The 23268-nt window shown below is 43.3% G+C and overlaps 2 pseudogenes across 1 annotated transcript in view; one reads left to right on the top strand and one right to left on the bottom strand.

Annotated features, from left to right (window-relative positions):
* The window catches only part of LOC143671118 (cleavage and polyadenylation specificity factor subunit 7-like), a 408209-nt pseudogene extending 385817 nt beyond the window's left edge, over positions 1-22392 (top strand). The window contains exons 2-3 of the transcript XR_013169492.1: positions 20151-20621; positions 20657-22392. The product of XR_013169492.1 is annotated as a cleavage and polyadenylation specificity factor subunit 7-like (transcript). The remainder of the gene's footprint in view (positions 1-20150; positions 20622-20656) is intronic.
* On the bottom strand, positions 10260-11415 carry LOC143670347 (selenide, water dikinase 1 pseudogene; annotated as a pseudogene).
* Positions 22393-23268: the final 876 nt, after the last annotated feature.

Below are 23268 nucleotides of genomic sequence, written 5' to 3' on the forward strand. Positions count from 1 at the left end.
CCAGGAAGGAGGGAGGGAGGGATTCTGGCCTCTTTCCGCCCCGCCCCGGGAATCCCATGCCCCTCGGCGATCTCACTGAAACAGGTTCTCTCAGCAAGTCAGCCGTTCCTGTATGGGTTACGCTGTCTTTTTTATCTCTGTCGTGGCTAAGGGAGCTGTTCTGTATCATTTCTATTCCCCTAGTAGCTGTTCTGGAGGAGGAACTAAGATCCACGTGTCTTACTAAGCAGCCATCTTCTCCGGAAGTCCTCCTGATCCATTCTTGTTGGGGGTGGGGGGCAACCATTTATTTTAATCCTGATTCAGTACTGTAGGGTGGAAACTTTTTATTAGATTATCTCCAAGGAGGTGTGATACACCCAATTGTGTGTGTGGCCTTTTGATAGATGGAGATGTGGGTATTTATAAATTTACTAGAGTCCTTTAAAAGGGAAAACACTTTGGAGAAACCTCAGATGTAGACACTTGGAGAATAGCTGCTTCAGAGCTGACAGGGACATGGGCATTTGCAGAGGCTTCGAAGGCCTACAAAGAGAGCAGATGCCTAGACACAGGCAGAGCCCAGCAGTCGTCACGACGTGCCTTCCCGTGAGATGCTAAGCAAGCCAAAGCCCAGCTGACAGAGGTGTTCTGGATGGCATCAGTCTTTCCTGAGTGAAGGTAACCTCTTGTTGGTGCCTTAATGTGGACATTTTGAGGGCCTTAACAACTGTAAACTTGTAACAAAATAAATTCCCTTTATAAAGCCATTCCATTTTGGTATATTGCATTCCACAGCTTTAGCAAACTAATACAATTGTTTTCTGTTTAAATTCACATTCACTCTATATACTTTCCCTTGCTTTACTTGAGCCATAAGTTCCTTTTCTGCAATTTAACTAGAGTTTATTTTTTATAATTTTATTACCAAGGTGCTAAAATTATTTCACAGTGGGTTGTACCATTTTGTATTTCTACCAGCAGTGTATGAGGGCTCAAATTATTCCACATTCTCATGAATACTGAGTATTGTGGAGGGCCAGGAGTAATTACTCAGGCCCAGTCAGGAGTAATCAATCAGGCCTAAGCAGGAGCAATCAATCAGGCCCAATTAGGGAAAGTCCCCACAACATTGGGGCAGAATGTCCCCAAGACTTAAACAGTAACCAATGTTAGGAAACTGAGAACGGCATGTGTTATGGTAACAGCTAACGGCATTTTTCTGCTTCTATGATCACACTTGTTTGCTAGCAACTGCAAAACCACAACATGATTTTAGCCTTTATAAACACACCTTGAAAACATCTGGCTGCTCTCTGAATCTTCCCTCTTGGAAGTTTCTGAGACAGTCCTGGCCGGCTAATAAAGACTCCAACTTGGCGCCCCACAGCATCTGGAGGCCCAAGTGAGATCATCTGTAACGGGACATCTGGTGACCACAGGTCCTGGGGATCAGTCCCAGAACTGAGGTCCAGCCTAGGGGAAGGCCTCGGAGAGACGTTCCTCCACCCCAGGCAAGGACCAGGAACCGGGCCAGTTCTACAGGACCCTCTGAAATTATACAAAATCTGATGCAGTCACCTGTTTCTGGAAACCTCACCGGTGAGTACAGGTCTGTTACCGGATCCAGGACAGGGACCTCTGGAAGGCTGGACGCAGCATTACTTCCAAGGTCAGGTCCCGGAGCAAGACGTTGCCCAGGATTCTGGTTAGGAATCAATGAGGGATAAGGCTTTGTTTGTCTTGGTTCGTTTTGTCCCTCCTCTCATTCGTTGGTCTCGTTACACTGTGTCGTTCTTGACATAATTGCCATGGGTCAGTCAAGTTCATCTGTCTGTACTCCCCTTCAGTGTTTTTTTGAAATATTTCCAGGAATTTCAGCAGAAGACCAGAGACTACAGAGCCCCCGTCAATGCCTTAAACTTGGGAGAATTCTGCTCACGGGAGTGGCCAACTTTGGTTCTGGGTGGCCTCCTGAGGGAACCACAGACCTATCTGTGGCTTATGAAGTTCAAGGGAGATTTTTGGTGATCCAGGCCACCCTGACCAAATCCCCTATATATTCATTTGGATTGAAATTTTAACAGAAATACCTAAGTGGTTACGGTCTTGCATTCAGGAACAATAAGAAATCGATGGTACATTAGAATGTCTTCAAGCTTACAAAGGAGAAGATTAGTGAAGATTCTAGTTTTGGCTTTACTGTCGACTCCCATGACTAGGCAAGTCCGAGTGGAGATAGGCCCAGAGTGACAGTTTAAGACAGAGTAAATGGCTCTATTATTTAATTAAGAAATTAACAATTGTACCTGCCATGTCAAGGGTCACACAAGACTCCTCTAGGTTGATGGTTAGATGTGATGTCAGTAGGTTCATAAGCAGCCTCAGGCACTGTTGTAGTTTGCTAGCTGCCGAAATGCAATATAACAGAAACAGAATGGCTTTTAAAAAGGGGAATTTAATAAGTTGCTAGTTTACAGTTCTAAGGCTGAGAAAATGTCCCAATTAAAACAAGTCTATAGAAATGTCCAATCACAGGCATCCAGGGAAAGATTCCTTGGTTCATAAAGGCCGATGAAGTTCAGGGCTTCTCTCTCAAGTGAGAAGGCACATGGCAAATACAGTCAGGACTTCTCTCTCAGCTGGAAGGGCACATGGCAAACACGGCATCATCTGCTAGCTTTCCCTCCTGACTTCCTGTTTCATGAAGCTCCCTGGGAGGTGTTTTCCTTTTTCATCTCGCTGGCTGGTGGACTCTCTGCTTTGTGGTGCTGCAGCTTTCTCTGCTCTCTCCAAATTGCCTTCGTTCTCCAAAATGTTTCCTCTTTTATAGGACTCCAGAAACTTATCAAGACCCACCCAAATCGGTGGAGACATGTCGTCACCTAATCCAGTTTAACAACCACTCTTGGTTAAATCACATCTCCAGGGAGATGATCTGATTACAGTGTCAAACATACAGTTTTGAATAGGGATTATTCTGCCTTTATGAAATGGGATTTTGATTAAAACATGGCTTTTCTAGGGGACACAAATCATTTCAAACCAGCACAGGCACCGTCAGCCTTCTTTACTTGCCATAAGCATGACTCTGGGGGCTGTCCTGTCCTCTTTCAGGAGATGGTGGAGTCCCTGGCCTCGATGCCTATTTTGTTGGCAGCTGAGGGAAGGCCCCAATAGGTCCTGAGGTTGAGGGTTGTCTCAAGGTTTCTGGCACTCCCTCTGTCAGTGGCCCTCTGACCCATAGTTTAAGCAAGGCCCTTGAGGCTTGGAAACATGATTTGGGTAACCTCAAGGGGGCAGGGTGTGTTTAATAGTGACTGCAATAAACTGAGACTGTTTTCTGGTATTTTCCTTACCTCTGTGCGTTTTCCTCCTCCTCAACCTTGTCTTGTTTGTTAAAGACATAAAAGGCAGTTTTACCTGGTTATTAGTGGGTGTTTGTGTGCCCATGGAAGGTTTTGCAACTTTCTCCAAATGTCAGGGGCAGACAAGCTGATAAAATGAGGGTGCAGCAAAATCTGACCTTTCTTGGAATCTAGGCTGACATTAGTATTCCTTTTAGGGTTTCCACCAGCCTCGCCTGGAACAGGGCCTGGTTTTCCTCTTTCTCCTGAGTGATTTCCCTTAGTGTATTCCAATTAACTGGCTGGGTGGAACATTTTCTTATGCCTTTTAGCGAAAGTTTAAAAGAGAGTGTGTTAATTTGCAAGATGTCAGAATACCATATACAAGAACTGGAATGGCTTTTAAAAAGGGGAATTTAATAAATTGCAAGTTTACAGTTCTAAGCCTATAAAAATGTCCAAAGTGAGGCATCCAGCGAAAAATACCTTGAATTAAGGTATTAAGGAAGTTCAATTGATCAGGAACACCTCTGTCAGCTGGGTAGCCACATGGCTGGCATATGCTGGTCCCTTGCTCCTGGGCTCCATTGCTTCAAGCCTCTTCCCGTGGGGGTTCCTTACTTTGCTTCTTTGGGGCTGGCTTTCATCTCTTGGCTTCCCTTGGCTTTCTCCAGGTTCTGCCTTGCTTAACATGTCATGGCAATGTCTGCTGGGCTTCAAGCATTTTCAAACATCTGTGCCTCTTTTCTCTGAGTATTGGCGTCTGTGTCAGCTCTTCTCTGAAGTTTCTGTCGGCTCTGTTGTTTTCTGTCATTTCTGACTCTTTCCAAAATGTTTCCTCTTTTAAAGGAGTCCAGTAAACTAATAAAGACCCAGCTGGAAAGGTTAGAGTCACATCTCCAACTAATCAAAAGGTAACACTCACAATTGGGCATGCCACTTCTCTGTGGAGATAATCTAATCGAAAGTTTCACACTGTAGTATTGAACTAGGATTAAAAGAAATGGCTGCACCCACAAGATTGGATCAGGATTAAAACATGACTTTTCTGGGGTACATAATACATTAAAACAAGCACAGGGGGATTATCAAGAAGATTTTTTTTTCCCCTAATGGAATTTGAGACCTGGGCATAACACAAGCAACAAGTTGTTCTCAGGTCCTTGTCTTGATAGAGATCCATAAACATTTGGGCATAGGGAATTTCTTACTACTTTCCCTGTCTTTTACAGACTGGAGGATGGTATTGCAAGTTCTATTGGAGGGCTATGTCTCCCCATCTTTTAGCTTATATTGACTGTTTGTATGTCCAATTTTCTCTGGAAAAAAGAGAAAGAGGATCCTTTCTAGCATCAGTGTGATCATGTGGCATCCCAACATGCATCAGATCTGGGTATGGCTCTCTCTGCCAGCCCAATCACTTGGGAACACGGTGAGTACTGTCACCAGGTGTCCCTTAAACACATTTCCTTAGAGATGTCTAGACCTACACTTCTTGGAGAGTTTCAAACACAGATCAGGGACTCTAGCCCCACCTTGGGCCAGAAGAATTCCAGGACAATGCTCCTGAGGAGTTGGGGACTCAAACACCTGAGAGATGTCTTGATTTATGCTCCTGGGGGTTTCCCTGGCCTTACACTGGAAGAATCCCAGGATAGTCCTCTCCAGGAGCTCTTCCTCTCCACTGACCCAATCACTTGGGAATATAGGGAGAAATATTGTGGGCATATATTACCATGGGAACTGCTGTCACTGAGCTGGAATCCTTAAACACAATAGGGATGACTGGATCCTGAGTTGGCCGAAGCCAAGTGGCAGCACTTAAGCCTCAAAGAAAAGGTAGGCATGGCTATCATAATGAACAGCAAACTCAAAGCAAGAATCAAAGTAATCTGACTCTCAGAGACTTGTGGCATTGGCCAATAGATCATGTGATACCTAGAAGTACAATAGCTGGGCAGCCTACTAAATTCTTGTTTTATCTGTATAAGCAGAAAAGGTCTAGGTCGAGTGAACAGAAGTCTAACCTGAATTACAAAAACACAGAGTCACGGCCCCTTAATCAATTTCCAGACTTGAAACAGTTTAAAGACCCAGAGCCCCTTGAAGGAAGGGGAGGCCAGGTCCCTTGGGGGGAGAACCTTGTTACACTGCCACAAATTTATACTGTGAATCTTCCTCCAAGCCTTCCCCAAGACCAACGGCCTTTTACCAGGGTAACTGTGCATTGGGGAAAAGGAAATGATCAGTGATTTCAGGGATTATTAGACACTGGTTCAGAAGTGACATTAATTCCAGTGACCCACAACGTCACTCTGGTCCACCAGTAAGAGTGGGGGCTTATGGAGGTCAGGTGATCAATAGAGTTTTAGCTCAGATTCATATCACAGTGGGTCCCTGAGCCCATTCTGTAGTTATTTCCCCAGTTCCAGAATGCATAATTGGGATAGACATACTAAGCAACTTGCAGAATTCCCACATTGGCTTTCTGATTCATGGAGTGAGGGCTATTATGGTGGGAAAGGCCAAGTGGAAGCCACTAGAACTGCCCGTACCTAGCAAAATAGTAAATCAGAAACAACACTCGATTCCTGGAGGGACTGCAGAGATTACTGCCACTCTTAAGGACTTGAAGGCTGCAGGGGTGGTGATTCCCACCACATTTGCAGTCAACTCTCCTATTTGGCCTGTGCAGAAAACAGATGGGTTTTGGAGGATATAAGTGGATTATCATAAACTCAACCAGATGGTAACTCCAATTGCCACTGCTGTTCTAGATGTCATTATTATTGCTTGAGCAAATCAATTACATCCCCTGGTACCTGGTATGCAGCTATTGATCTGGCACATGCATTTTTCTCAATAGCTTTTAGTAAGGACCACCAGAAACAGTTTTCTTTCAGCTGGCAAGGCCAGCAATATACTTTCACTGCCCTACCTCTGGGGTACATCAACTCTCCAGCCCTGTGTCATAATCTTGTCCGCAGGGACCTTGATTGTTTTTTCCTCCCACAAGACTCACAGTCATCCATTGTATTGATGATATTATGTTGATTGGACCTAGTGAGCAAGAAGTAGCAACTGTTCTAGGCTTATTGGTAAGGCATTTGCATGTCAGAGGATGGGAGATAAGTCCAACAAAAATACAGGGGCCTTCCACGTCAGTGAAATTTCTAGGTATCCAGTGGTGTGGGGCATGTCGAGATATCCCTTCTAAGGTGAAGGAGAAGTTGTGGCATCTGGCCCCTCCTAGGACCAAAAAAGAGGCACAACGCCTAGTTGGTCTCTTTGGATTTTGGTGACAACATATTCCTCATTTGGGTGTGCTACTCTGGCCTATTTTTCGAGTGACCAGAAAAGCAGCTTGTTGAGTGGGGACCCAAACAAGAGGAGGCTCTGCGACAGGTCCAGGCTGCTGTACAAGCTGCTCTGCCACTTGGACCATATGATCCAGCAGATCCAATGGTGCTGGAAGTGTCAGTGGCAAATAGAGATGCTGTCTGGACCCTTTGGAAGGCTCCTATAGGAGAGTCACAATGTAGACCCTTAAGATTTTGGAGCAAAACCTTACCATTTCTTACAGATAACTACTCTCCTTTTGAGAAACAGCTTTTGGCCTGCTACTGGGCCTTAGTAGAGACTGAACACTTAACCATGGGCCACCAAGTTACCATGAGACCTGAGTTGCCTGTCATGAGCTGGGTGTTATCTGACCCACCAAACCATAAAGTTGGGTGCATGCAGCACCACTCCATCATAAAATGGAAATGGTATATACGAGATAGGGCCAGAACAGGTCCTGAAGGCACAAGTAAGTTACATGAGGAAGTGGCCCAAATGCCCATGGTCTCCACTCCTGCCATGTTACCTTCTCTTTCCCAGACCAGAGCTATGGCCTCTTGGGGAGTTCGTTACAGTGAATTGACTGAGGAAGAGAAACCTCGGGCCTGGTTACAGATGGTTCAGCACGATATGCAGGTACCAGCCGAAAGTGGACAGCTGCAGCACTGCAACCCCTTTCTGGGGTGTCCCTGAAGGACCGCAGTGAGGGGAAATCCTCCCAGTGGGCAGAACTTGGAGCAGTGCACCTGGTTGTTCAATTTGCTTGGAAGGAGAACTGGCCAGAGGTGCATTTGTATATGACTCATGGACTTTTGCTAATGGTTTGGCTGGAAGGTTAGGGACTTGGAAAGAGCACGATTGGAAGATTGGTGACAAAGAGGTCTGGGAAGAGGTGTGTGGATACACCTTTCTGAGTGGGCTAATAACATGAAGATATTTGTGTCCCATGTGAATGCACACCAGAGGGTGACATCAGCAGAGGAAGGTTTTAATAATCAAGCGGATAGGATGACCTATTCTGTGGTTACCAGTCAGCCTCTTTCCCTGGCAACTCCTGTCATTGCCAAATGGGCTCATGAACAAAGTGGTCATGGTGGTAGGGATGGAGGTTATGCATGGGCTACAGCCTTTGCTGTGTGCCCAATTTGCCAGCAGCAGAGACCCACACTCAGACCCCGATATGGCACCATTCCTGAAGGTGATAAGCCTGCGACCTCATGTCAGGTTGATTACATTGGACAACTTCCATCATGGAAGTGGTAGCGATTTGTTCTTACTGGAATCGACATATCCTCTGGATATGGGTTTGCTTTCCCTGCATGCAGTGTTTCTGCCAAAACTACTGTCGGTGGACTTACAGAATGCCTTATCCATCATCATGGTATTCCACACAGCACTACTTCTGATCAAGGAACCCAGAAGCAGTTCTATGCAAATGTAGTGCAGGAATGGACACATGCTCATGGAATTCCCTGGTTTTACCATGTTCCCCATCATCCAGAGGCAGCTGAATTGATAGAATGGTATCATAGTGTTTTGAAAACTCAATTACAGTGCCAAGTAGGTGACAATACCTTGCAGGGCTGGGGTAATGTTCTCCAGGAGGTTCTGTATGCTCTGAATCAGCGTCCGCTGTATGGTGCTGTTTCTCCCATAGCCCGAATTCATGAGCCCAGGAACAAAGGGGTAAAAATGGGAGTGGCATCACTTACTCTTATCTATAGTGATCCACTAGGAAAATTTTTGCCACCTATCCATGTGATCTTGGGCTCTGCTGGTCTATAGGTTTTAGTTCCAGAAGAGGTAGTACTTCCTCCGGGAGAAACAACAATGATTCCATTGAACTGGAATCTAAGGCTGCCACCTGGTCACTTTGGGCTACTCATGCCCCTGGATCAACAAGCCAAGAAGGGGATTCTTTTACAGGCTGGGGTGATTGACCCTGACTATCGGGGGAAATAGGACTGCAGCTATACAATGGGGGTAAAGAAGAGTTTTCCTGCAATATAGGAGATCCCCTAGGGTGTCTCTTAGTACTACCATGCCCTGTGATTCAAATCGATGGAAATCTGCAACAAAACATTCCGGGCAGGACTACCAATGGCTCTAAAACTTCAGGAATGAAAGTTTGGATCATCCCACCAGCAAAGAACTATGGCCAGCTAAGGTGCTTCCTCAGGGTAAAGGGAACACGGAATGGGTAGTGGAAGAAGTTAGTGATAAATATGAACTGTGGTCACACAATCAGTTACAGAAATAAGGGGTATAATGGTATGAATACTTTTTCCTTGCTTTATAATTAGTATCTGTGTATTTATACATAAATCAAATGTTTGTTTTCCTCTTTATTTTATTCCCTTTATCATATGACAAAAGCTGTTTTGTTCATGTTATATTATTTAAGTTGTAAGATCTCAAGTTTAAGAGTGAATATTCCCCCAAGGACTTGCCCCCTATTCTGGAGAGATTTACTGCGTTTCTTGTTGTATGTGGGATATTTGAGTATTGTTACGTGAGGAAAAAATTGTATGTCATTGTTTTCTATTTAGAGATTAAGTTTAGTTTAAGGTGATGTGTATAGCTGCCAAGTTGACAAGGGGTGGACTGTCATGGTCAGGTTCATGTGTCAACTAGGCCAGGTGGTGGTGCCGGATTGTCCATTCAGGCAAATGCTGTCCTGTCTGTTGTGATGAGGACATTTCATGGACTTAAATCATGACCACATTCGCTGCATCCACAGCTCATTGTATTTGCAGTTAGCTACGGGGAGTGTCTCCTGTAATGAGTGTTGCTTAATCTAATCACTGGAAGGCTTTGAAGCAGGATTCAGAAGAGACAATTACTCTTTCTGTTTCAGCCAGCCAGCCTCTCCTGAGAGTTCGGTGAGGACCTTCATTGGAGCTGCCAGCTCGCAGTGTAGCCCTAGAGACCTTGGACTCTACATCCCCATGGTTGTGTGAGACACTTTTATAAATCTGATATTTCCAGATATCTCCTGCTGCTTCTGTTTCATTAGAGAGCCCTAGCTAATACAGGTGCTATCACCCACTGCCCTGAGCCTCCTCGGACCCACATGGTGTGGCTATGTCCTCCTACCACCGCTGAGAAGGGAGTTGGAAGGTCAAAGTGAACTGAGTTTATGTCCTGGGGGAGCCAGGTCTGAGCCCCTAGATTCCTAGAGGCACAGAGTTGCATGAGAACATAGGAGGGAAGAGCAATGAGCCAGGAGAGGAGCAAAAGCAAGAGCAAAAGCAAAAGCAAAAGCATGCGGCCAAGCCTCCTGGTCAATAGCCATGACTTACCAGTTTAGATAGTCAGAGAGAAGTGTCTCCTGCCTGTCTTGCTAAAATATATTGCTGGATTTGGCTTCCTAAGTTCTTGGCTGTGCCACAAGGAAGAAGTTAAGGGCACAGCACAGCATAGAGTAAGCAGGCAGAAAATTTATTGAGAACACATGTGAGAGGACACGTGGTCACTCTCACAAAGACAGAGGTAAGAAAGGCGAGAGGCTGTGGTCTAGTCTTTAATTGCAGTAATGGCAAAGGAATAGGTCTACCTTAAACCAAAACCAGAGAGCTGTTGCGGCCAGGATTAGGAGGTTGCGTTGGGTGTGGGTTTCACATTCTGAGTGGCTACCTGAAGGGCTTGTCTGTGATTCTTGACCTGAAGTTACCCTACTTCACAATCCCAATAATCCACACCTATTAGCCTTCCCTGAACTTCGGGTACTTGATCCCAGCACAGAACCATGTGGCCTGCTCACAGGGTAAGCACATCAGAAGGCCTCCTGAAGTCTCTGGGCAGGTGCCGTGCATGAGGCTGAATATTTTCCCGCAGGTCTTCTCTCAGTGGTCTTCTTGGCCAGGACAGGGAGATTGGAAACGCTGAGCAACACCTCGTTCCTCCTTTCCTTGGTCAGGTTCTACGTATGGCCCGGTATCCTGAAGCCTGTGATGTTGGTGGCCATGTGGGCATTGAATGTGTGCATGAGCTCTGAGGCTTTTCTGTTGAGCCTTGCCAGATTTATCATTGCTTCTTGGTGTGCAGACTCTGTATCTTCCTGGGTAACCGCTAGTTTAATTTTATTGTATTTTTTCAGATATGTCCAGCCACTGGTGCATGGCCATGGCCACCTGTGTGCCCAGTGGTCTGGTCAGAACAAGCATGTTTTCTGGCACCATGTTATCTGGCATGATGAACTCACTGGGGCGGCAGACAGTTGTAGCTACTCCCCCTAAAACAATCCAGGGGTTTAATGCCGTTTGACCACCTGTGACTGATGACTCTGTCTCCTCTGCCACATCTTTAAAACACTGTTTAATTAGGGGCAACACTTTATCTTTCTCCCTGTCGGTCATCTTACTGCTGGTTCCAAGGAGCACGAGCATGTTATTGCATTCTGTGACCCCACGTTGCGTAAAGGTGACGGAGGATATTGGCACATCCTTCCCATCATGTCAGCATTGCCCATGATAGGGCAAATGTAGTCCATGGTGCACATAAGGAAGAGGCTGCTGTGCCTCAGTGGGATGACACCTGTGTGCATCCCATTGCTGAGCCCTGGCATAGCTGCTTCCAGGAACCGCTAATCTTCTTGGAAGTGGTTCTCTTGTAAGGATTCCAGCAATTTCTGTAAAACATCTTGGGGCACTTTGCAGCCCGTGCCCTTCAGCTCAGTGAACCTGGTCAGCCGGAAGCTTTTGTCCAATGCATGACTTTATGGGTTATAGGATTCCCGTACCGACATGGTTCTCAGGTGCACACACTTCAGTATTGGCTCCTTCCTCTTCCTCTCCTAGTCTGTGGGTTTCTTTACAGATTCAATGGCTCACCTTCCTCCTCTTTCCCACCATGTACTGGGCTGGGCACCCAGCGTGCCTGGCCATCGCTCTGCAGGCAGCGGGTGGGAGGATGGATGAATGGGCAGATGGACGGTGAAGAGTATGGCATGGGGGATGGGGACCCAGGAGCCCTTGGCCTGGACCTCAGCTGCCCTCTGCTCCCTGTGGGTCCAGCTGCTGTGATAAGTTTTAAGATCAGAAAAGTGAGTCTAGCAACTCCATTCTTCTTTTAAAGATGGCTTTAGTTATTCGGGTCCCCTTACCCTACCATATAAATTTGATGATTGGCTCTTCCATTTCTGCAAAGAAGGTTTTTGAAATTTTGATTAGCATTGCATTGAATCTGTAAATTGCTTTGGGTAGGATTAACATCCTGATGATATTTAGTCTTTCAACCCGTGAGCACAGAATATCCTTCCATTTATTTAGGTCCTTGATTTCTTTTAGCAATATTTTGTGTATTTCTGGGCACAAATATTTTACATTCTTGATTGTATTTATTCCTTGATACTTGATTCTTTTAGTTGCTATTGTGAACAGATTTTTTTCTGGATTTCTTTCTTCCAATTGTTCATTGCTTGTGGGAATTTATCTTGCACCCTGACACTTTGCTTGAATTTATTCATTAGCTTTAGGAGCTTTGATGTGGATTTTTCAGGATTTTCTGTGTATAGGATCATATCATCTGCAAATAGGGAAAGCTTTACTTCTAATTTGCATACAGTTTGTTTCTTTTTCTTGCCTCTAATTGCTGTGGCAAGATCTTCCAGCACAATGTTGAATAACACCGGTAACGGTGGGCATCATCTTGTTCCTGATCTCAGAGGGAAAACTTTCAGGCTTTCACAATTAAGTAGGATGTTCACTGTGGGCTTTTCAAACATGCTGTTTATCATATTGAGGAAGTTTCCTTCTATTACTAGGGTTCTAAGTACTTTTATAATAACGGGGTACTGGATTTTGTTCACTACCTTTTTCTGCATCAAGTGAGATGATCATGTGTTTTTATTCATTCTGTTAATGTGGTGTATTACATTAATTGAATTTCTAATCTAGAACCAGCTTTGCACACCAGGGGTAAATTCTACTTGATCATGGTGTGTAATTTTTTAAATATGCTGTTCGATTCGGTTTGCTGGTATTGTGCTGAGAATGTTTGCATCTGTGTTCATAAGAGATATTGCTCTGTAGTTTTCTTTACTTGTAGTTTCTTTATCTGGCTCTGTTATGAGGGTGATGTTGGCCTTATAGAGTGAATTAGGGAGTGTTCTCTCCTCTTCAATTTTGTGAACGAATTTGAGCAGAACTGTAGTTAAGTCTTCTTGGAATGTTTGGTAGAATTCCCCTGTGAAGTCATCTGTTCTTTGCTTTTCTTTTTTGGGAGGTTTTTGATTACTGATTTAATCAGTTTACTAGTAACTGGTTTGTGGAGAGCTCCCATTTTTTCTTGAGTCAATGTAGGTAGCTTGTGTGTTTCTAATAATTTTTCCATTTCATCTAGATTATCTAGTTTATTGGCAGACAGTTGTTCATAGTATCCTCTTCCAGTCCTTTTTATTTCAGCAGGGTCAGTAGACTTTCATTTCTGATTTCCACCTTTCATTTCTGATTTTAGGTATTTGTACCCTCTCATTTTTTCTTTGTCAGTCTAACTAAACGTTTGTCAATTTTATTGATTTTTTTAAAAGAATGAACTTTTGGTTTTGTTCATTCTATTGTTTTTCTGTTTTCTATTTCATTGATCCCTCCTTTGTTATTTCATTCTTTCTCCTCACTTTGGGCTTAGCTGGCTTTCTTTTTCATATTTTTCCAGTTTTGAGGTTGGGGCTCTGATTTGAAATCTTTCTCATTTTTTAATGTAAGCATTTAGAGCTATAACTTTCCCTTTCAACACTGCCTTTGCTGCATCCCAGAAATTTTTAATGTTGTATTTTCATTTTTATTTGCCTCAAAATATTTCCTAATTTTGCTTGTGATTTTCTCTTTAATCCATTAGTTGTTTAAGAGCATGTTGTTTAATTTTCATGTTAGTGAATTTTCCATTTCTCCCTCTGGTATTGATTTATACTTCATTCCCGTGCGGTCAGAGAATACTGTTGTACAATTTCAATAGTTTTGAATTTATTGAGACATGATTTGGACCCCGTGCACCTGAGAAGAATGTGTATTCTGTTTATCTTGGGGTGGGATGGGGTGAAGTGTTCTATATATAGATCTTAGTTCTAGTTTGTTTAGAGTATCACTCAAGTCTTATACTTCATTGCTGATCTTCTGACTAGATGTTTGTGGTAGTTAGATTCAGGTATCAACTTGGCCAGATTATCAACACCTAGTTCTGTTGCTGCAGACATGAGCCAATGGCACGTGAACCCCATCTGTTGCTGATTACATCTGCAGTCGGCTAGGAGGCGTGCCTGTGCAATGAATGATGTTTGACTTAATTGGCTGGTGCTTAAATGAGAGAGCGCAAGGTAGCACAGCCTAAGCAGCTCAGCATACCTCAGCTCAGCACTCTCAGCTCAGCCCAGGCGTTTGGAGATGCAGAAAGAAATCACCCCAGGGAAAGTTGTCAGAACCCAGGGGCGTGGAGAGAAGGCTAGCAGAGACCACCCTGTGCCTTCCCACGTAAGAAAGAACCTTGGTGGAAAGTTAGCTGCCTTTCCTCTGAAAACTACAAAATAAATTCCCTTTTATTCAAAGCCAATCTGTCTCTGGTGTGTTGCATTCTGGCAGCTAGCAAACTAGAACAATGTTATTGAGAGTAGTGTATTAATGTCTCCTATTATTAATGTAGAACCATCAATTTCTCCTTTGAAATCTGTCAGTATTTGCTTCATATATTTTGGGCCTCTGCTGTTGGGTGCATATATCTTTATAATTGTTGTGTCTTCCTGTTGAATTGTCCCCTTTATCGGTATGTAATGACCATCTTTTCCCCCATAACTGTTTTTGAGTTCAAGTCTGTTTTATCTGATGTTAGTATAGCCACCCCAGCTCTTTTTGATTATTTCTTGCATGGTATCTGTGCTGCTTTGAAAGGATGTATGTCCCTTAGAAAAGCCATGTTTTAATCAAAATCCCATTTCATAGAGGTAGAATAATTCCTATTCAATGCTGTATGTTTGAAACTATAATCAGATCATCTCCCTGGAGATGTGATTTAATCAAGAGTGGTTTTTAAGCTGGATTAGGTGACGACATGTCCCACCCCCCATGTGGGTGGGTCTTGAGACGTTTCTGGAGTCTTATAAAAGAGGAAACATTTTGGAGAATGAGAGAGATTCAGAGAGAGCCAGAGAAGAACAGCATAGCCATGAGAGCCCACAAGCCAGTGACCTTTGGAGATGAAGAAGGAAAATGCCTCCCGGGGAACTACATGAAACAGGAAGCCAGGAGAGAAAGCTAGCAGATGACGCCGTGTTTGCCATGTGCCCTTCCAGCCGAGAGAGAAGCCCTGACTGTGTTCGCCATGTGCCTTCTCACTTGAGAGAGAAACCCTGGACTTCATCGGCCTTCTTGAACCAAGGTATCTTTCCCTGGATGCCTTTGATTGGACATTTCTATAGACTTGCTGTAATTGGGACATTATCTCAGCCTTAGAACTGTAAACTTGCAAATTATTAAATTCCCCTTTTTAAAGCCATTCCGTTTCTGGTATATTGCATTCCAGCAGCTAGCAAACTAGAACAGTATCTTTTTATCCTCAACTTATTTGTATGTTTGAATTTAAAGTGAGTCTCTTGTAGATAGCATATAGTTGGGTCATGCTTTTTTTATCCATTCTGCCAATCTCTTCCTTTTGACATGAGAGTTACTCATTTTACATTTAAAGTCACTACTGATAATACGGGACTTTCTTCTTCTATTTAGCATTTTTAAGTCTTAAACCTTTTTGTTCCTCACTTCCATTAATACCTACTTTTATGTTTATTTGATTTTTGGTGTTGTGCCATATTGAGTGCCTTCTCTTTTCTTTCTGGACATATTTTCCGTAAGTTCTCTTTGTCATTACCATGGGCTTAAAATTTAACCACCTAAATATATAACAATCTTATTTGTTTTGATACGAAATTTACTTCAATAGCATGCACATATATCTTTCCTTTACCTGTTTCTCCCCACCATTTTTCATACTTGTTTACATTTATATCTTTGTATTGTACTTGTCCTTGTATATGTATTGCATGTCCAAAAACATAGAATTCTCATTGCTATTCATGCATTTCAATTTTAGTATCTGTAGGAATTAAGAAGTGGAGCTAAAAGCCAAACGATACACTGCAATAATATTGGCATTTAGGGCGCCCGGGTGGTTCAGTGGTAGAATGATTGCCTTCCGTGCAGGAGACCCAGGTTCGATTCCCGCACCATGCACCTAAAAATAAAATAATAATAATATTGGCATTTATAATTTCCCCAATGGTTACCTTTACCACCAATCTTTATTTCTTTATGTTGCTTTCAACCACTGTCTGGTGTCCTTTCCTTTCAGTCTGAAGTTCTCCCTTTAACATTGCTTATAGGACAGGTTTACTGGCGATGAACTCCCTCAGCTTTTGTTTATATGTGAATGTTAATCTTTCCTCACTTAAGAAAAATAGTCTCACCAGGTAGAGAATTCTTGGCTAGCAATTATTTTCTTTCAGCAATTTAAGTATTTCAGCCCACTACCTTCTTGCCTCCATGGCTTGTGATGAGAAATTGACACTCAATCTAATTGTGACTCACTTTTGCGTTAACACATTCCTTTTCTTTTGCAGCTTTCAGAAATCTCTCCTTGTCCCTTTCATTTGATAGTGTGATCAATATATGATGGGGTGTATTTTTCCTGTTAATCCTGTTTGGGATTGTCTGGGCTTCTGGGATGTGGACATTCACATCTTTTGTATGTTTTGTAAGTTCTCTGTCATTATTTCTTTGAATATTCTTTCTGCCCTATTCTTTTTTCCTCCTTCTGGGACTCCCTTAATTTATATATTGGTATGTTTTGTGGTGTTCTAGAGGTGTCTTAGGCTAATTTTGCTTTTCTTTTTGCTCCTCAGCCTGATTCATTTCAAGTGTCTTTTCTTCAAGTTCACTGATTCTTTCCTCTGCCAGCTCCATTCTACTCTTGAAACTCTCCTGGGCATTTTTCATTTCAGTTATTGAGGGCTTCAAGTCCAATATATCTGTTAGCTTATTTAAAAAAAATTATCTCTTTACTAAGACTCTCATATTGCTCATTCATTAATTTCCTGATATTCTTTAGTTATTTCTTGGTATTTTCCTTCGTTTCCATGTGGATTTTTTAAGATCATGTTTAAAGGCATTGCTCAGTGTGTCTACAGTGTTGTCCTCTTCATTTGTGGTTTTTTTGTTTTTTTTTTTTTTTACATGGGCAGGCACCAGGAATCGAACCCGGGTCCTTGGGCATGGCAGGCAAGCACTCTTACCTGCTGAGCCACCGTGGCCCACCCTGGTTTTTGTTTTTTAATCTGTTTCTTTGGGTGGCCCATAATTTCCTGTTTATTTGTTGGTCTTTTACTCTTTTCTTGCACACTGTGCATTTTAATATATAAAAATCGTTATTTGTGGGATTTATTCCCAGAGATGTCTGTTTCTTCATTTTTAAGCAGCTGGTGATAAGACAGATTTTCTTGAGCTTCAGCCCTCCTACCAGGACAGTCTGCCCAAGGCAAATTCAGCGTGCAGGGTTTTCCTTGTCTTTCTGGGTCTACGTCTTGTCCTGGGCTTTTGCTTGTTAGCTATTTTGGAGTACCCTGTTTACTGGAGTTTTGATTTCTCTTCTGTTTCTCAGGAGGCAGTCCTCCTTCTCCCTGGTGTTGAAAAGCAGCAGACTTTTTACCCAGACTGTCCACCTCTATTCTTCCTTACACTCCTTTTGTTTGCTGTAGCTGATTTTGCCTTTAGGGAAAATTCTAGGAGGAGGAGCACACCAGAGAACATTTTCCAAGTCAGTCTTTCCCAGTCAAAACGGGGCCAGGTCCTATCATATGGGCACATACCAGTTCCATAGTGCCCCAGAGAGGGGATCAGGAAGGGCACCAAGCGCTTCTCTAAATCTGACCTTTCCTGGCCTTCAACTAACTGTCACATGCAACCTGAGAAAGCACAGTGACTTTGAGTTTCCATTGCCACCACACCTGTCCAGGGAGGATTGAAACAATGGCTGCTACTGCTTGTGTCCAGACAGAGTGAAACAATGGCTGCCCTCAGAGCCAGGCCATCAGTGATCTGAATTCATTAATCAAATGCTGTGATCAGTGATTGGCAATGCCCACTCTTGTTCTTGGGTAAGAGTATTTTTATGTCACTTTCTGTCACCAGCAAGCTAGCCAGGGACTGGATCTCATGGTGGCCTGCTGCGAGAGTAGGGTTGGGTACCTGTAGCCACCCCATGAATAAAGCATTTACTGTTCTTTACCATATTTTATCAACGTCTTCCTTCTGCTCTTCCCTGGATGCTGTACAGTATTCTTCTGGCCTCCAGAGTTTCTCAATAGTTATCTCAGACAGTTCCTCTCTGTTTGTTGTTTTGGTGGGACAGCTCAGTCCTGGAGCTGTCTACACTGCCATCGTTCCACAATCCTCCTGGATCAATGTAATTTTGCCTCATGACGTTCCCCTAGTTCCTTTGCCTTTTTCCTACCTGGGTACTAATACTTTTAGGCAGTTCACAACTTAAGGATCCCTCTCATGTTTTCTGGCATTGATTTTCAGTCCTTTCTGATCAGGAAATATATTCACACCTCTGTAAAAGAGAGAAATAATTGCTGTTGAAAATTCCTGCCATTCCCTGTGCAGGGTGGATTCTGAGTAGGTTACTTTGTGGCAGAACTGTTTTTTTGCGGTGTGTGTGTGTGTGAGGATTCAAATGGGGGCTTAGCGATGTAATTTGTCATTGGGTATAGCAATAGGGCCTATTCGACTGGAACCAATCAGCTGGAGGGGCTTCTTAATGAGAATTGGTGACTGTCATGTCAATGTAGAGTTTCGTAGAGGAAAACAAGAAAGTTGTGCTTGCTTCCTCTGTGCCTTGGAATAACTTTGAAGGAAAGGCAGAAGTACTTTCAGGGGATATTGTGGAATTTTCCCATGGTTTCCTTTCTTTTTTTTTTTTTTGACCACATTTCTTTGCTCTGTCTCTCCAGAAATTGTCCCACATGGGGTTAATTGTTGTAGTTATACTATTTATAGCATAATAAAATCTTATTAAACTGATTTTGAATGTTTGTTCCTATATCAATGAGGTCTGCCTACCACACTTTAGAAAACACTTCAAGGGAAGAATGTCAACAGTAAAGTATATATAATGCTTAAAATTTTTATCAAAATATCAAGTTACTGCTAAAACAACCATCATGCACACCATCAGTTCTTCTGTATTCAACACTTTCAGAAACTTTTACTATGAGAAAAGAGCAATGCCTTTGAACTTAGACCTTGAACCCCAAATCTGCTTTTGGCTTGGGTCCGACATTGTAAATTTTGTGAAAACTCTAACTCACTTTCTTTGTGAGTACCAAATGAGGTCATGCACATACACAGAGAAGGTCCTGACAGATCTTACACACCTAATACATGACGTCATTACAGAACTCAATAAATGGAGCTACTCTCATAACTGTGCCCAGCTCTAGGGTTGTTCATCCCATCACAATCATATGATGAAGACCAAAATTATCTTGGCAAATAGAGCAGTTACTTCTTTCTCTTACAGAAATTTGATATCAACAAAGACACAGGAGCAGGTAGCTTTCTGAGTGACAGCATCATTGGAGGCATCTTCCGGGCAAGATGTGTCTTACAATGTTTGAAGGGATGGGAACCTGGAACTTCCCCTTCTGTTACTGCCCTTTAGGTGGGATCTGAGCCTAGAGAGAGAAGCAATCCAGAACTAGCTGCTCATGGCCTAGCCCTACATTCCTCATAACACTGTAGAGATTTCAGTTCCAGAGAGCAGAGAAAGAGGTTGTACATCTGGATTTATTTTATGAAACTGGTGTAAACTTGATACCAAAGTCCAGCAGAGAAGTGCACATGAAATAAAAGTACAATCTCACTCGCGAAGATATGTGTCTGTGTGTATATATGTATTTGATTAGGAGATATGTGTATATATATATATATATATATATATAAGGAATATTAAGGAAGCAAGATAATATCGTGACCAATTTGTTTACTTTGAGAATGCAAGATGGATCTAAATGTAAAAATTTACCAAAATAATTAAAATTAGCGCATTTATGTAAGAAAAATACTATGATCACCTCACTATTGCAGTGTGTTTGATGGAATTCAGCATATTTTCAAGTTAACATTTTTAGAAAACTAGGAGTCAAATAGACTTCCTTTCTCTAATAAAGTGCATCTTCTTTTAAGCATGGTAAACATGGAGTTAATGTTGAATTTTTTCCATTTACAACCAGGAATAAGTCATGGACGTCCACTATTACCAGTTCTATTTAAAATTGTACTCCTTGCGTCTGTCCGATTCCATAAAATGAGAAAAGCAGATAAAAGATAATAGTGTTTAGAACAGCAAAAACCAAACTTTATAGTTTAAAAATGATATAAAATCCAGACGTACTGCTGCTATCTTCCCATGTCATCATTTTTCACTTTGTCCATTCTTCAGACCCATATTCTTCTTTCTTGGAGCCACGTATGAAAGGGGTGAACGTCATTGATATATGTATTGATGAGGAGTTCAACCAGGACCCAGAGTTCAAGAATACAGATCCGACTGACCTGTATGATGATGTGCTGACAACCACCTCATAGCCCCCAGATGACAGAAGCAGCAGCACAAAACTACTTCCTCCTGTTTGCCAGAAGCCATGTCCCAAGTTCAACAATTCTATATATCTACAGTGCACTGCCGGTGGACTACAGACCAGCAGCTGATCCAGGTTATTTGCTCTGTAGGAGTCTGTGATGTGGTGGAGTTGAAATTTGCAGGGAATTGAACAAACGGCCAGTCCAAATGGTATATTGAGGTGATGGCAGCCTTTGAAAACCCTGTCCACAAATTGTTGGAATTCCTGCTGGGAAAAGTTCTTAGTGGAGAAACGTGGACGTGAAGCTGGCCACCAACCAGAACCTGTCAGTTTGAAGCACAGGTTCAGAAATGTGAGTGTATAGCGTCTCAAGAGGGGAGTACCTCCACGGGCCCACTCTTGAGATTCTAGTGATTCTGCTGATGCACAAACCACATGCTCTGAGAAACTTGAGGTTCACATCTGCTCTTGTGGATAAGCCCCCATTGTTCTGCCCTACTTCAGTCGCCCTCCTTCAGCCCTCTCCCTAATGAAGCTTGCCCCAGCCCCAGTTCCATCCCCACCACCTCTCTCCTCAAGCTTCGGGGCCCCTCATCCTCTTCCTTTATCCACTACTAACATCTCATGGTCCCTCTTTGATTACCTCCTTATCTGGCTGTAGTTCCCCTTGGAGCCATCCCATCTGCCCTTCACCTCAATCCAGCCTTCTCCCCACGAAATGCTACAGTAGGGCCTCCACTAGATACTTACATGAAGGCCCCTGCACCCTATAACCACCAGGGCAGTTGAGTTTTGTGCCCTCTGCCCTCCATGGTGAGCGGGACTGAATTCGAGGAGATTATAAAGTGAAACACAGAAATTTCCAGCAGCACCATTTCCGAAGTGGTAGCTGGGCCAGTGAATGGGATTAAAGTGACATGCCTGAAACACTGCTCACAGACATTGCTGCCATAAAAGAGTCCCAGGTTGCCAATGATGAGCACTACCGTGTTCTCATTCTCTCTCTGAAGGACTATCTTCATGGCATCGAAGCCAAGTCCTACAGGGTGAGTGCTGGTGGGGGCTCCTCCAGGACAGGACTTCGATCCCGGGAGAGGTCACCTAGCCAGTCCCAGGAGAGCAGCAGGAGGCGCTGAGACCTGCTGCATAATGAGGAGCGGCATGGCATGATGATATTTCCAAGAAAGGAACTGGGAGCATGAGAGACACTGGAATAGAGGTTGGGACCAGCACCACTGAGGAAGGAGTCTGGTTGGAAGCAAATATTTTTTTAATGGACTTGCATCTCCTCACTTTGATCAGGACTAAAGGACAGAGGCCACTCTACCCTTTCCCCTTCCTGTAACCCCTTAACTCCTTGTATACACTCAGGGAATAACCTCTGCCTCACATGATTGAAGACTGCCGCCCTCCCAATCCCATACCTCCTGTTTGCCAGGGGAAAGAACCCAAAGACTTATGTGGTTGGGAGGGATGTCAGACAGGAAGGAAACATCATGTCCAGGTCACCTGTCTCCATAGAGATGATTCTCCGGGAGAAGATCAGTGGTGAAGTTGGTGGGAAGACTTTCTTACCAAAGGAAACAGATCCCCTATGTGGGGTTTAGGAAAGTGATTGGGTATGCCAATCAGTGGTAGATCTGATGGGGCCAAGAACATCCAAACTCCTTGGTAATGAAGCACTTCTTTAACTCTTCCTTATTCTCTCAACCCTTTGAGGAGGAACTCTGAGAATAGAAATCACTTATTTCCTTCACCTCCCAGAAGGCTCAATCCTTTCAATTCTCTGATGCCTAGCTTCCTCAGTGGACTTGCATCCCTCCCGTTCTAAGCAAAGAAGGCCTGTGAGGTTGCTTTCCGGTAGAGAGCCTAGGACAGTCAATTACCACCTGCTGCTGCTCAGTGCTTGGTTGCCTCATACAATTACCAGCTCTTCTAGGTATTCCCTTTTCAAGGGGATTTTCCATTTCACACATGGGCCCTTTGCCTATGAAGTCTTCTTCCTTATTTTAGAGGAAGATATTACCATTTGGAGATTGGGACATCTGGACCTCAGCAATGAAAAACCATTGTGATGTGTAACAGGAGGCGTGGGGAAGGAGGGGAATTGGGCAGGATTTTGCCTGCCTCTATATGCTTTTCTTTTCCAGGTTTGATGTAAGCATGGGTTTGCATTCCCGGGGTACCTGCCTTTACTTATTGTGGGATAACCTGGCACTAGTAGGCAGGTAGTCACTAATTTGGTGTCTCTCCACTTTTCGACTGACTTAATAGCTCCTCCACTGTGCCTAGACATAGTACCTGCCTCTGTTAAGGAGCAAAGAAGAAATGGAATTTAACTTGAATGAATTCAGATCAGAATTCTAAGGACCACCACTCTGGGAGTTATTTTCTATGTAGTAAATCAAATTGCTTCTCTTTAACATCCAAATTGCAATGTGGTTGCTGCTGCAGGAGGAGGCAGCAACAGGGTCCTGCAGTACCCAGGGAGAGATGCTAATTCTGCATGCATCTACTGGGCATATAACATCCAACATGAGAAGAGATTACATGTGAGATGAGGCATGGCATGTGAGATACACGGTCACTGGTGACCCTCCTGGCTCAGAGATGAGACACTTAATTTGACAGAACCCTTTCTCTGTTCCCAGCACAATTCTGACACAGCTATCAGTCACTGAGGGAGTATCCTCACGGTTGAAAGGCACATTTCCTTGGGATAGATGCTACAGGTAGTAGCCTTTTCCTGTGCCTAAGCCCCATCATACTTCAAAACATGACACTCCACCCAACTAACCAAGTGTTAAGTGATGTGTTTATCCTCGAGTAGCTCCGGGTGTCTTTTTAAAATGTAGAGAAAACCAAGTAAGGTGACAGTTTAAGGAAAAAGATATATGGAAAACCAGGAAAAACATTTATCTAGAGAATTTTCTTCCCCAATTTTTACTTTTAATCAGTGACTCATTTTTCAGTTTT

Source organism: Tamandua tetradactyla, chromosome X (genome assembly GCF_023851605.1).
Source record: "Tamandua tetradactyla isolate mTamTet1 chromosome X, mTamTet1.pri, whole genome shotgun sequence".
Classification (NCBI taxonomy): domain Eukaryota; kingdom Metazoa; phylum Chordata; class Mammalia; order Pilosa; family Myrmecophagidae; genus Tamandua; species Tamandua tetradactyla.